Here is a 12,065-nt window from a genome sequence, read left to right as displayed (position 1 = left end):
TCAGAAACAAAAACATAAATTGCTGGAAAAAACACAGTACCGTCTGGCAGCATCTATGGAGAGAAAGTAGAGTTAACGTTTTGGGTCCAGCGAGCCATTTTCAGATCTGTTCTGAAGAAGAGTCACTGGACCTGAAACGTTAACTCTGTTACTGTCTGCACAGATTCTGCCAGACCTGCTGCATTTTCCAGTAATTTCTGTTTTTGTGCCTTCTTAACCCCCTTATCTGCCTGTCCTGTTGCCTTCCAGGTTCTATAGAAATGCACACCCTCTGATCCTGTATACTTCCTAAAGTCCTACTATTCAACGTGTCGTCCCTTGCCTTGTTAGTCCTCCCAAAATGCATCACCTCAGACATTTCAGGACTATATTCCATTTGCCACTGTCCAGCCCATATGATCAGTCAGTCCATATTAGCCTCTAATCTAAGTCTCCCCCTTTGCTGTTTATCACACCAACAACTTTCGCATCACCTGCAAACTTATTGCTGAAACCTCCTACATTTATGTCTAGACCATCAACATACACAATAAACAGTAAGCGACCCAGCACCAAAACCTATGATAAACGGCTGCACAGAGACTTCCAGTCATATGACTATCGCTCTCTGCTTCCTGCCATGGAACCAATTTTGGATCAATTTGCCAAATTGCCCTGGATCCCATGAACTCTTAGCTTCTTAACCATACTGCTATGCATGACCTTGTCAAAAGCCTTACCGAAGTCATGTAAACTACATCAACTGCACTATCTTCATCTACACAATGATTCACATCCTCGAAATTTCAATCAAATTTGTTGGACATGATCTCTCCCTGACAAAGCGATGCTGACTATCTTTGATTTATAGATGCCTCTCCAAGTGGAGATTAATTCTGTCCCTCAGACATTCTTCCAATAGTTTCCCTATCACATGTGTTAGACTCACTTGCCTGTCATTTCCTAGTTTATCCCTACTACCCCACTTGAATACTAGTACCACATTTGCTATCATCCAGTCTTCTGGAATCCCTCCTGTGTCCAGAGAGGTTTGAAAGTTATTGTCAACTTTTGCCTCCCACAGCAGCCTGGGACATGTATCATCTGGGTCTAAGGATTTATCCACTTGCAAGTCTGCTGAAATTGCTAATACCTCCTCTTCGTTAAAGTATATCTTATACCCCCTCCTGATTTCTAGACCTAATTCATCCTTCTCTACATTGAACTAAAGCATACGATCACCTCATCTAGGCTGTCTATTCTCCCAAGCAAGTGACGTCTACCACCTGAGAGGGCAGGAACAGCAACCACACAAGATTTCTTCCACGTTCCCCTCCACATCACAAAGCATGCTGACTTGGAAATATATCACCATTTCTTCATTATCACTGAGAAGAATCTGGAATTCCCAACCAATAGCACTACCTTCACAACACAGACTGCAACAATTCAACACAAAGGATGATCAGTAAGTGACAGCCTTGCCAGCATTACCCATATCTCTTGAATGAATAAATAATAAAGGTACTGACAGAATGCTGCACCTTTGGAGGTGCTGTGTTTTGGATGACATGTTAAAGCTTTGGATGATGATCTATTGGTCTGTCATTTAGACACAAAGGACCAGAGAATGGTGAGATTCTTTCAGAGTTCAAACTAATATTTATTCCTCAAACAGTCAAACAGATTAATGTTGGTTTTAAGACCATGCTATGTGCAAACTAGCTGCCTTTTCCTTTATGATGACTACAATCAAAAACTGGTTACAACACAATGTGAGCCATTTAGCAGTGTTGAAAACCACCATGTATAAATTCAAGCCTTTAAAAAAAAACAATTCATCTATGCAAAAGAATGTCACAACCTTTATTGCCAACAGAGAGCAATAGACTTTGAAACTACTGTTGTTTGTTTCCTATGCAGTCTGTCCCTGGACTAATGATTTAAAATTCTTCAAACCCATACTGACAATAAAAAAAACTGTAAAGAAATGTTAAGTATCAAGACCAAACAATAACTTAGTTAATGCTCCTAGAACATATTTTGCAGTAACAAATGAAATATTGGCTCCTACCTTCAAATAAGTTCCAGCTTAATTTTCAGGACCTTCACTAATGCAATCTTCAGCATGTGTAGAAAACTACAATCTATGATGTGCAGTATATATAAGGCAAAGTACAACCTGCTAAACCGTTACTGATTTACTGATTAACACCTTGAGTCATAAGGGCATCTGATCCTAGAGCTTTCAGTGCCCTATAACATCATTTGAATCACAGAGAGATTCAATGCAGTTCTTTTTTTTTGCAATACTAAAGCACTACATTTCACTTCTCCCCATTAACCTGCTATTTCATTGGGCTCTGTCATTGTGATTAACCTCATTTACTTTCAAACTGAAGTATAGATTTTAAAAACAAGACTGCTTCTTTGCTCTTTCCTTCAAATATTTGCACAACCTAACATTTTATAATCTCATTGCCACAAACTAAGCTTGCTCATCTGGTTAAAAGCAAATTGTTTTACTGCTATAGCTCTTCACTAATGCTTTTATTTTCCATGAATGCAATGTCATGCAATATTTGAGCAATAAATCATTGGACAAAGCAACCAGGAATGCTTTTTAAATATTTGTTTTTGAGTGTTGTGGTTTTGTATGCTGCTTTAAGCAATTGATTTGATTTGAGAGAAAGCATGTACAAAATCTTTCGAAAATAGTAAAAAGTGTTTAGTTGAAGGAAGAAATGTACAGTCTACATTAGAAAATCATAACATCTCTGTAAAGACGGAGGATAGATATTCTTAGGCAAATTAGTTTTCTTTGTTTGGATATACAAACAAACTGGAATTTTCATGCCCTCTGGAGTTCTCATGAAATATTGCAGAATTGGATATGAAGTCACATTAGATGCATTAAGTGCAAAGTCCCGTTGCTATGTCACAACAGTTCAAATCAGCCACTCACAATTGAGATTTTTATTTTGGTTTATTGTCACGTGCTTCACTGCCAGAAGTTTTAAAAAATGCACAATTTATGTGCTTTTTACACTAGGATCTTGGCAACACATTTTTGCTCCGAACAGCTTGAATCTCAATGGAGAATTACCAAAAGTAGTTCAAACTGCTGAGCCTATCTCTGACGTTGGCACAGTCAGGGAGTTAGAACCACATGAATATACCGCCCTAGTAATAAAAGCACAATATGGCAGATGCTGGAAATCATAAACAGGCCTGAAGAAGAGTCAAATTCAAAATGTTAACTCTGTTTCTCCCTCCACAGGTGCTGCCAGACAAGCTAAGTTTCTCCAAAATTTTCTGTGTTTTTAAAATGTCTGAGCAATATATGTTACAATATCACAGTGCACCGCTGATACACGGTCACCTCAGATGCCTCAAGTCAACACATGAAGTCCTATTGGTAGATAAAATATGCATACCAAATTCTACTGATGGTTGAATGTGCTTGTACACCAGTATGCTGAGTCAGCATAAGCTCCAGCTTCCAGGATGGCTCAATGAGGGCAGCATGGTGGTTCAGTGGTTAGCACTGCTGCCTTACAGCCCCAGGAACCTGGGTTTGATTCCACCCTCGGGCAACTGTCTGTATGGAATTTGCACATTCTCCCCGTGTCTCCATGGGTTTCCTCCTGGTGCTCCGGTTTCCTCCCACAGTCCAAAGACATGCAGGTTAGGTGGATTGGCATGCTAAACTGCCTGTAGTGTTCAGGGATGTGTAGATTAGGTGTGTTATAGGTTATGGGTTATTAGATGGGTCTGGATGGGATGCTTTAGGGTCGGTGCAGATTTGTTGGGCTGAAGGGCCTGTTTCCACACTGCAGGGATTCTATGAATGCAGACTCAATTATTCCTCCCTAGTTTTGAACAATTGTTTCACAAAATACTACCAATAAATGTCAGGTGTTGTGGGTTGACTGGTAGATTAAGCTTGGGTAATGATCCCAGGTTGGATTCAGATGTACAATGGACAGTTATTTTTTATAGGAGTGTTGTGGGTATTATCATTAGTAGACCTTTGTTTTATTTCAAAAATATACTTTATTCATTAAACATACATAATATACAAAATCACTAATGCAGTTCTGTCCAGAAGAAAACAAACATTGAACAAAAACAAATTGCTGGAAAAGCTCAGCAGGTCTGGTAGCATCTGTGAAGAGAAATTAGTGTTAACGTTTCGAGTCTGGTGACCCTTCCTCGGACCAGGCATCTCTTACTTGAGTAAGATTATATTTAATCTTACCAGGAGGGTCTGATAACTGAACAGACACCCATTTAACTTCAGTAGAAAGATCTCAGACAGTGGTCTTTCTCCACTGCGCTTTGGCGGCAGCTGCCTGGACTACTGCAGAAAAGAATATGTAAAAAGGACTTGTATTTGCACTGAACCGAGGTCACTCTAAAGTACTTTATAATCCACAAACTGCTTTTCAAGTGTACTCACTGTCATATGAAATATAATCAGACAATTTGTGCACAGTAACCTTCTGCAAACAGAAATGTGATATTAAGAAGATCATCTGCTTTTGGGTATTGTTTAAGGATACAGATTTGAACTGGAAATAGAAGGAACTTCCCTGCTCTTCACAGAAAGAATGCTTTGGGATTTCTTACCCAAGTGGTGAGTCACTGTCTCATTTGAACGTTGACACCTTGTAGCATTCCCTTATGTTTCTGGAACACAATCTCCAGGCTCAATCAGTGAGCCATGGTCAACACCTCGGAAAAGAATGTCTGTTCCTTTTGTTTTCAGCATCTTTACTAATAATCTGGCATCAAAGAAACAATCTATAATTTTAATTTACAAATATGCATGGCAAATGTTTGTCAATAGAGATAAATGTGGCATGATGCATTTGGGTTAGGTTAAATTCAGGTGTGTTATATAAAACATAATTCACAAGTTATGATGGGTCCATGGCTGCTCTCATGAGGCTATTGTGAAGGAGAATAGTGTGTTCAGTGTATATAGCAAATTTTGTTTTAATTGGGACCTTATGAACCGGTGCTCTCGATAAATCAGCAGAAGTTATATACCTCAAATACCAGACGTTTACTATATTATTGCGAACTCCGCGATGTCCAAGTAGTCAGTTGAAAGTGAGAGTGAGAAGGCTCTCTGCTGGTAAGTTTTATTTAAGGCAAAGTTGCATTATTATTTCATGATTTATGCTGTAAGTGAAAGTATAACAGTGATGTGTCTGCATTACATTTCTATTACTTAGTGTATGTTTTTACATTGATTGTGTGGACTTCTTGATCAACTGGGATATTTCATCAATTGGCACACTCCTGGTCTCATAGGTGCCAGTTAATAACATAAAATGACAGGTACAATTTTGACAATCTACCCAGCCTTGATTCAGCCCACATCTACAACACTATGCTCAGTTTACTTCATCACATGATCTTAAGGAACAGGTGAGACCCTGGCAAGATCCACAGGAGGAAACTTGATTAACATCATGTTCAAACGCATTGCAGTAAAGCAAATATTTGTCAACCGGGCATCACCGAGTAAAACAAGTGTAGCAACATCCTAAACAGCATTTGAATAAATATTGAAAAACAGAAAAATAGAGGAGACAGAAAGGTAAAAGAAGAATAAAGGCTTAAAACTAAAAAAAAATTAAAGAGAGGACACAAATAAAAAGAATGAAAGAAGTGTGGGCATAAGGGAATGGGGAGCTGAAGTGGGAGTAGGCAATGGCAGAGAAGGAGGAAAATTAGCCAGTGGGGAGAGGAGATGATTAGCCAGATAAAATGCAAGACGTAGATGAACTTGAATGAAAGAGGAGATTTGAGATGATGTTAGGTACCAACCTGATGGAGAAACGGCATTCTCCGTATGACTATCTGGCCTAGCGGCTGGTGACCCATCATGATGTCCCCCTTCCAAGAGGCTCCCATCCATCCCATGATCATCCGCGGCTTGCGGAAGTACAATTGGTGGTGGTGGTTCAGGTGTCTCACTACGTTCATCCGAGTCTACTTCCTCACATTTAATATCCATTAGCTCCTGAGGATGGTGAGAATGAGAAATACCATGTGGAGAAGTAAGATGATGGTGGTGGTGATGATGAATATAACCATCTCCTGCTGCCAATACACCTGGTGGTATCTGCTGTGTTATCACTGTGCTACCCACAGTACTGTAACAAATATTTGGCCTATTGGACAAAACTCTATCCATCACTTCAAAGAACTTCCAAGTCCGTCCACCCCTACAGATTTTGTTGTTGTCCTTAATTCTTCTGTATTCAAGTTTCATTTTCTTGATCTTCTCCCTGCACTGGTCTCCTGTTCTGTGGATCCCCTTTTCCCTCAAGACTTCAGCTATCCTGTTGAAGACATGCTGGTTTCTCAGACAACTCTCCAGTTCCATCTGAACAGACTCATCGGCCCAAAGCTGCAGCAGCTCAACCACCTCAGGGTCTGACCAGTTACTCCCACGCTCATACTTTTTGCCCCGGAAATCCATCACAGCTCACTAGGCTGAAAGACAATAACAGCAATACATTTTGAATACTTTGCTACAGCACCATTTTAATATCCAACAATAAGTAAACAACTGTAAATAGTTACACTCTCTTTAAATATCCAAATTCCCTGTAACGGTGTAAAATGTACTTATAACTGCACTGAGAATACATAAACTCCCAGATGATTGGCATCTTATTACTAATAGTTTAGGAAAGTATTATTTATCTTCTATTTATATTGGCTGTTTACATTAGAATAGTATAGCTTCAAACATAATTCATATTTTCCTAACAATAATTTCAGACTTATTTCTTGTTATGATAAAATTCACTGGGCAAGATTAGTTTTAACCTAAGCCCAAGAGGGAACAAACCTGAATCACTCTGGCATCAGTCGAACCAGCACCACGAAAAACAGAAGGAGAGATTTGGATTAAGATGATATTGTTGGATCCATAGCCTGATTTGCAGAGAAGGTGCCATGCAGAACCTAATGAAATCAGAAACATTGGTTGGATGAATACAATTCAAAATTAATAGATATTTTGAGGATCTCTAATAAAGGACTTTACCTTCTATCTAACTGAAAAATAAGACAATGCAAGATGTTGGGTTTTTTTTTCCGGGATAGCTCAGTCAGCAAAGCAAAGCATGAAGGTACATAAATACAATTCAGCTATTCATCCAAATAGGTGCAAGCATATTTTGATATTGTATAATTGCAGGAAAATTCTCTGCCATCTATGGGAGTTCAAGGTAAATCCTTGATATGGACAAGAAATTGACTAAAAGATGGAACATAAAGGGCAGTTGTTAAAGGAGTTCTGTTGAAAAGGGGAAGGATGTACTGAGTGGGACGGTTCAGTGATTGTGATTACAGCACTATTATTTCTAACACAAATCACGAACACAAACTCAGAAATCAAATGGCAGGTGAATTTGCATACAATGCTAAATTAGAAAGGGCAGCTGAATAAAATTTTAAAACTTGCAAAATGAGCTGAACAAAGTATAGAGATGAACTGAATAATAGCTTAATGAAATTGAAATCAGACTGGAGTAAAAAGAAAATCCATATAAATGCAAGTTTTTCTGGCACCTTTCATTAGCACAATACATTTCAAACCATCATGCTGTCTATGAAGTACTTTTAAAGTATAGTCACCATTGAAATGTAGGGAATGCAGTTGTACACTTGCACACAGCAAACAGCAATGCAAAACAAAATGACCTGATGATCTATTTCTAGCTGTTAATTAAAAACAAAAGATTGGCCAAACCCAGACATAACCTGCACACTCTTCTTTGAAGTAGTGCCATCGGATCTTTTACATCCACCTGAGAATGCAAATGGTATTTTAGTTGCATCAAAAAGATAGCAATGCTCTCTCAATAGCACACAGCCTTGATTTTCATGCTTATTATGAGACATAGAAGCAAGGATGCCACTTAGCCACAACTGACACACCAGGACTGCACATTAAAACAAAAACTGGGTATCACACATATTCTATGAATGGTAAATAAATGCAAGTATCTATTGGTGCTGGAGATTGGAAATAAAAACAAGGAGCGCCAGGGAAACTCTGCCACACTGACAGAGTCTCTGGAGAAAGAAACAGTTAACTTTTTAACTCCAATATCTCTTGCTCAGAATGGAAAAGCTTCTGGGTGACCACTTTGCAGAATACCTTCATTCTGTCTGTAACAATGAGCCTGACCTTCCAGTTCGTTTGCTCTCACACTAACATTTCTGTCCAACGCCTGCAGTTGTCCCACAAAGCCCAGCTGGAAGGACAGCATCTCATTTTCCACCGAAGCACTTTACAGTCTTTAAGACTCAACACTGAGATCAATAACTTCAGATAGTAAATACTGCCTTCTATTCTGATTACATTCATTTCCCCGTAATCTCCCCTTGCACCTCCACCAGTGTCTTGTTTGCATGGTTTACTCTCAGCAAAGCTGACTTATTTTCTACTATTCACACATAGCATTAATACCTATTTGTATCTACATCTCTGTTCTTCTACAAGCATTCCCTTTGACTATTTGCTCTGGACACCCTCACCAGCTGTTCCACACACTCCTCTTCTCCTTGTCATCATTTTCCAACTCCCTTCATTTCCATTGAAGAATCATTGGACTTGAAACTTTAACACTGTTTTTCTCTCTCCACAGATGCTAGGCCTGCTGAGTTTCTCCTGTACTTTCTGGTTTGACTCAATCAATGATGTTTTATTTTCCTCCATTCACAGGACGAGGGCGTCACTGGCTAGGCCAGCATTTATTGCCCATCCCTAACTGCCCTGGGGGCAGTTAAGAGTCAACCACATTGCTGTGGGTCTGGATCACATGTAGGCCAGACCAGGTAAGGATGGCAGTTTCCTTCCCTAAAGGACATTAATGAACCAAATGCATTTTTCCAACATCGGCAATGGATTCACAGTCATCGTTAGACTCTTAATTCCAGATAGATATTTATTGCATTCAAATTCCACCATCTGCCATGGTGGGATTTGAACCCAGTCCCCAGAACATTATCTGGGTCTCTGGATTAACAGTCCAGCCATAATGCCACTAAGCCATGGCCTCCCCTAAGATAAGGTTGAAATGAATTACAAACCTGATGGGGTTTTTGTAACACTCTATGCTCTACCAATACATTACAACAATCCACAAATCCAACACATCTTGACTGATTTAGCCAAAACAGCAGAACACAAGTCAGAAGAAGTCATGGCATAAAGCTCTGGTCAGAGCACACATCTTGAATACTTAGCGGAGTTCTTGCCAATGAGATGCAGAGGAAATACTGAAATATTGGAGATAACAAGGTGTAGAGCTGGATGAACACAGCAGGCCAAACAGCATCAGAGGAGCAAGAAAGCTGACATTTCGGGCCTAGACCCTTCCTGCTCCTCTGATGCTGCTTGGCCTGCTGTGTTCATCCAGCTCCACACCTTGTTATCTCAGATTCTCCAGCATCTGCAGTTCCTACCATCACTGAAATATTGGAGGCTGTGTAAAGAAACGGTTCAAGACAAATGACAAATCTTCAGACAGAAACTATAAGAACATAATATAGAGGTTTTGGCTTTTCAACAAGGAAAGAAGATATCTGACAAATGTTGACCAAGTAACCAACCAGAATCATTGGTCATTCTTCTTCAAAATAATGCTACGGGATCTTTTACATTCACCTGAGAGGGCCAAAGGAACTAGAGTTTAAAGTTACATTCAAAAGATGGGCTTAAAAATATAAGGCTACGATAATAGAGAATGCAAGTCCAGAACACAAAAATCCTGGAATCATTTAAAACCAACTATGGAGGAATGGGGGAATTGGGGAACAGATTTTGCATTTACCCTCTCCACATTATCCCAAAAGGATTTCTAAGGTCAAAAGAAAGAAGGTGGCTCCTTAACTGGCATTTCCAACAAAAGCTTGAAACAATCATTTAGCCATAGTTAGGCAGATTTTTAGGAATCAATGTGATCTGTACAGCTAAATAACCTACTTTCATCTGCGCATCAAAACATAATTTTTTTGAACACAATAGTTCAGGATGTTACTCACACTTTGCTTGACAACTTCCAAGTATATCATGCCTATACATCACCACAAATAATGGGCATCAGACAAAGGATGTTGCTGGGGTTGGAGGGTTTGAGTTACAGGGAGAGGCTAAATAGTTTGAGGCTATTTTCCCTGGACCTTTGGAGGCTGAAGGGTTGCTTTATAGAAGTTTATAAAATCATGAGAGGCAAGGATAGGATGAATAGCCAAAGTCTTTTCCACAGGGTAGGGGAGTCCAAAACTAGAGGGCACAGGTTTAAGGTGAGAGGAGAAAGGTTTAAAAGGGACCTAAAAGGCAACTTTTTCATGCAGAGGGTGCTACATATATCCAGTAATCTGCCAGAGGAAGTGGTGGAGGCTGGTACAATTACAACATTTAAAAGGCATCTGGATGGGTATATGAATAGGCAGGGTTTAGAGGGATATAGGCCAAATGCTGGCAAAAGGACTAGATTAATTTAGGATATCTGGTCGGCATTGACGTGTTGGACTGAAGGATCTGTTTCAGTGCTGTACACCTCTATGACTCTAAATGTGGGTGCCAAGATTTTGCTGTTCTTTCTTGCAGCCCCAAAGAGGAACCAACAGTTTGTTTTTTAAACTCCACTAACTAAATGACACCAGAATGAACGGAATAAGAGTTTGATTCGAAAGCGACAGATTGAATGCCAGTTAATTCTCTCAGCACAGTGAGCCATGGTGCTGGGAATGGGATGGACTGCAAAGTTGTAGATGTGTGAATGGAGGAGGCGCCTGATGGTGCCGGGAGCGCTGTTATCACTGTGAAGGACCAGTTGGTCGCTGTGCGATGTGGAAAGTCCGCGGTACGGGAGGAGCACGGTTCACAGGCAGCTTCTTGATCGCAAATCTTTGCTGGTAACAAACCACAAGAGCTAAATGCCCACAGCAGCAGTGCAGCACATCATTAAACATAAAAGTTTGGCAAAATCCACGCAAGATGAAAAAACGTAAATTGTGATTTTAAAATGCAGAATTATAAGGACATCCAATGCAATTTTGTTTTCTTAAATGCAACATTTCAGAATTTTATGTGCCCTTAGCTTTAGAACTTCCCAGTATTCCCGTTCTCCTGAAATATTTGTCAACAGATTCAATCTCCAAGGACCAAACACACCAACCTCGGATTTAATTTCCATCCCAGTTATCCCAGGTATAATTCTCCCAATTTCAGCGACTTTTCTCCAGCTACTCAGCTGTTAGTCATTGGCCAGATTTACCGCATGAATTTGGTGTTATACGCTGTCCTTGCTGGATCTGCCTTTATCTTGCTGTTAACGCGCTCTAACCTGGCTCGGCTCGGCTCGGCCCGGCCCGGTCCAGACCCGGTTCCACTGCCAAAATTCAAGCCAGGCTTTCTCTAAACAAGTGATTTACATCCGGGTTGACGGCACATGCGTGCTGTCCTTATTCCGGGATAAATTTGGTCCGTGTCAGTCACAGGCTATTGCAGAAGGAGAGCCTCTGGAAACAGAGAGAGAGAGAGAATACAAGCGTATAGCATCTGGCTAATACTCAAGACACACACAGCGCACCTCAGGGACTGGGAGCACATCATCTGTTACACTTCAGTGTATACGTTTTGCTTCAGACTTTTCAATTGCAGTGAGATACACACCCTATTTGTCAAATTTATAACATTTAAAAGCCAGATGCTGTTTTTCACTTGAAAGAAATGCATTGTTAAAGGGATTTTTTTTCCTGGAAAACAACTCCGTCTGTTTCTGTCTTAGCTCGCCACTGCATTGTCTGTTATTGATCGCTGCCATGCCATTAAAGAGACCACTGACAACAGGTCCCATTTGCCCCCGGTTTGGGACTAGACACAGCTATTAGGAAATCGCTGAGATAAGCAGACACAAAGTATTTCACTAAAAAAAGTTAACTGCTCACTTCATTATCTCTGATGAAATAGTCTGTTTTAAGAAGTGGAAGTTTTCGATATTTTGTCACTGGTATTGGAAGATAAATCAGATTATAAACTATAT

General features: G+C 40.0%; 1 long non-coding RNA gene across 1 annotated transcript; it reads right to left on the bottom strand.

Moving 5' to 3' along the window:
• Nucleotides 1-5,839: 5,839 nt before the first annotated feature.
• LOC125481377 lies at nucleotides 5,840-11,461 on the bottom strand. The gene is made up of 3 exons (XR_007261312.1): nucleotides 11,367-11,461; nucleotides 6,854-6,969; nucleotides 5,840-6,492 (listed from the first exon to the last, which is right to left on the bottom strand). It is a non-coding gene; the product is annotated as an uncharacterized LOC125481377 (long non-coding RNA).
• Between the last annotated feature and the right edge of the window lie 604 nt (nucleotides 11,462-12,065).

This window comes from Rhincodon typus, unplaced genomic scaffold (genome assembly GCF_021869965.1).
Source record: "Rhincodon typus isolate 14 unplaced genomic scaffold, sRhiTyp1.1 hic_rhity00001919, whole genome shotgun sequence".
NCBI lineage: Eukaryota > Metazoa > Chordata > Chondrichthyes > Orectolobiformes > Rhincodontidae > Rhincodon > Rhincodon typus.
The sequence above is the reverse complement of the archived record's forward strand: the minus strand, read 5'-3'. Positions and strand labels throughout refer to the sequence as shown.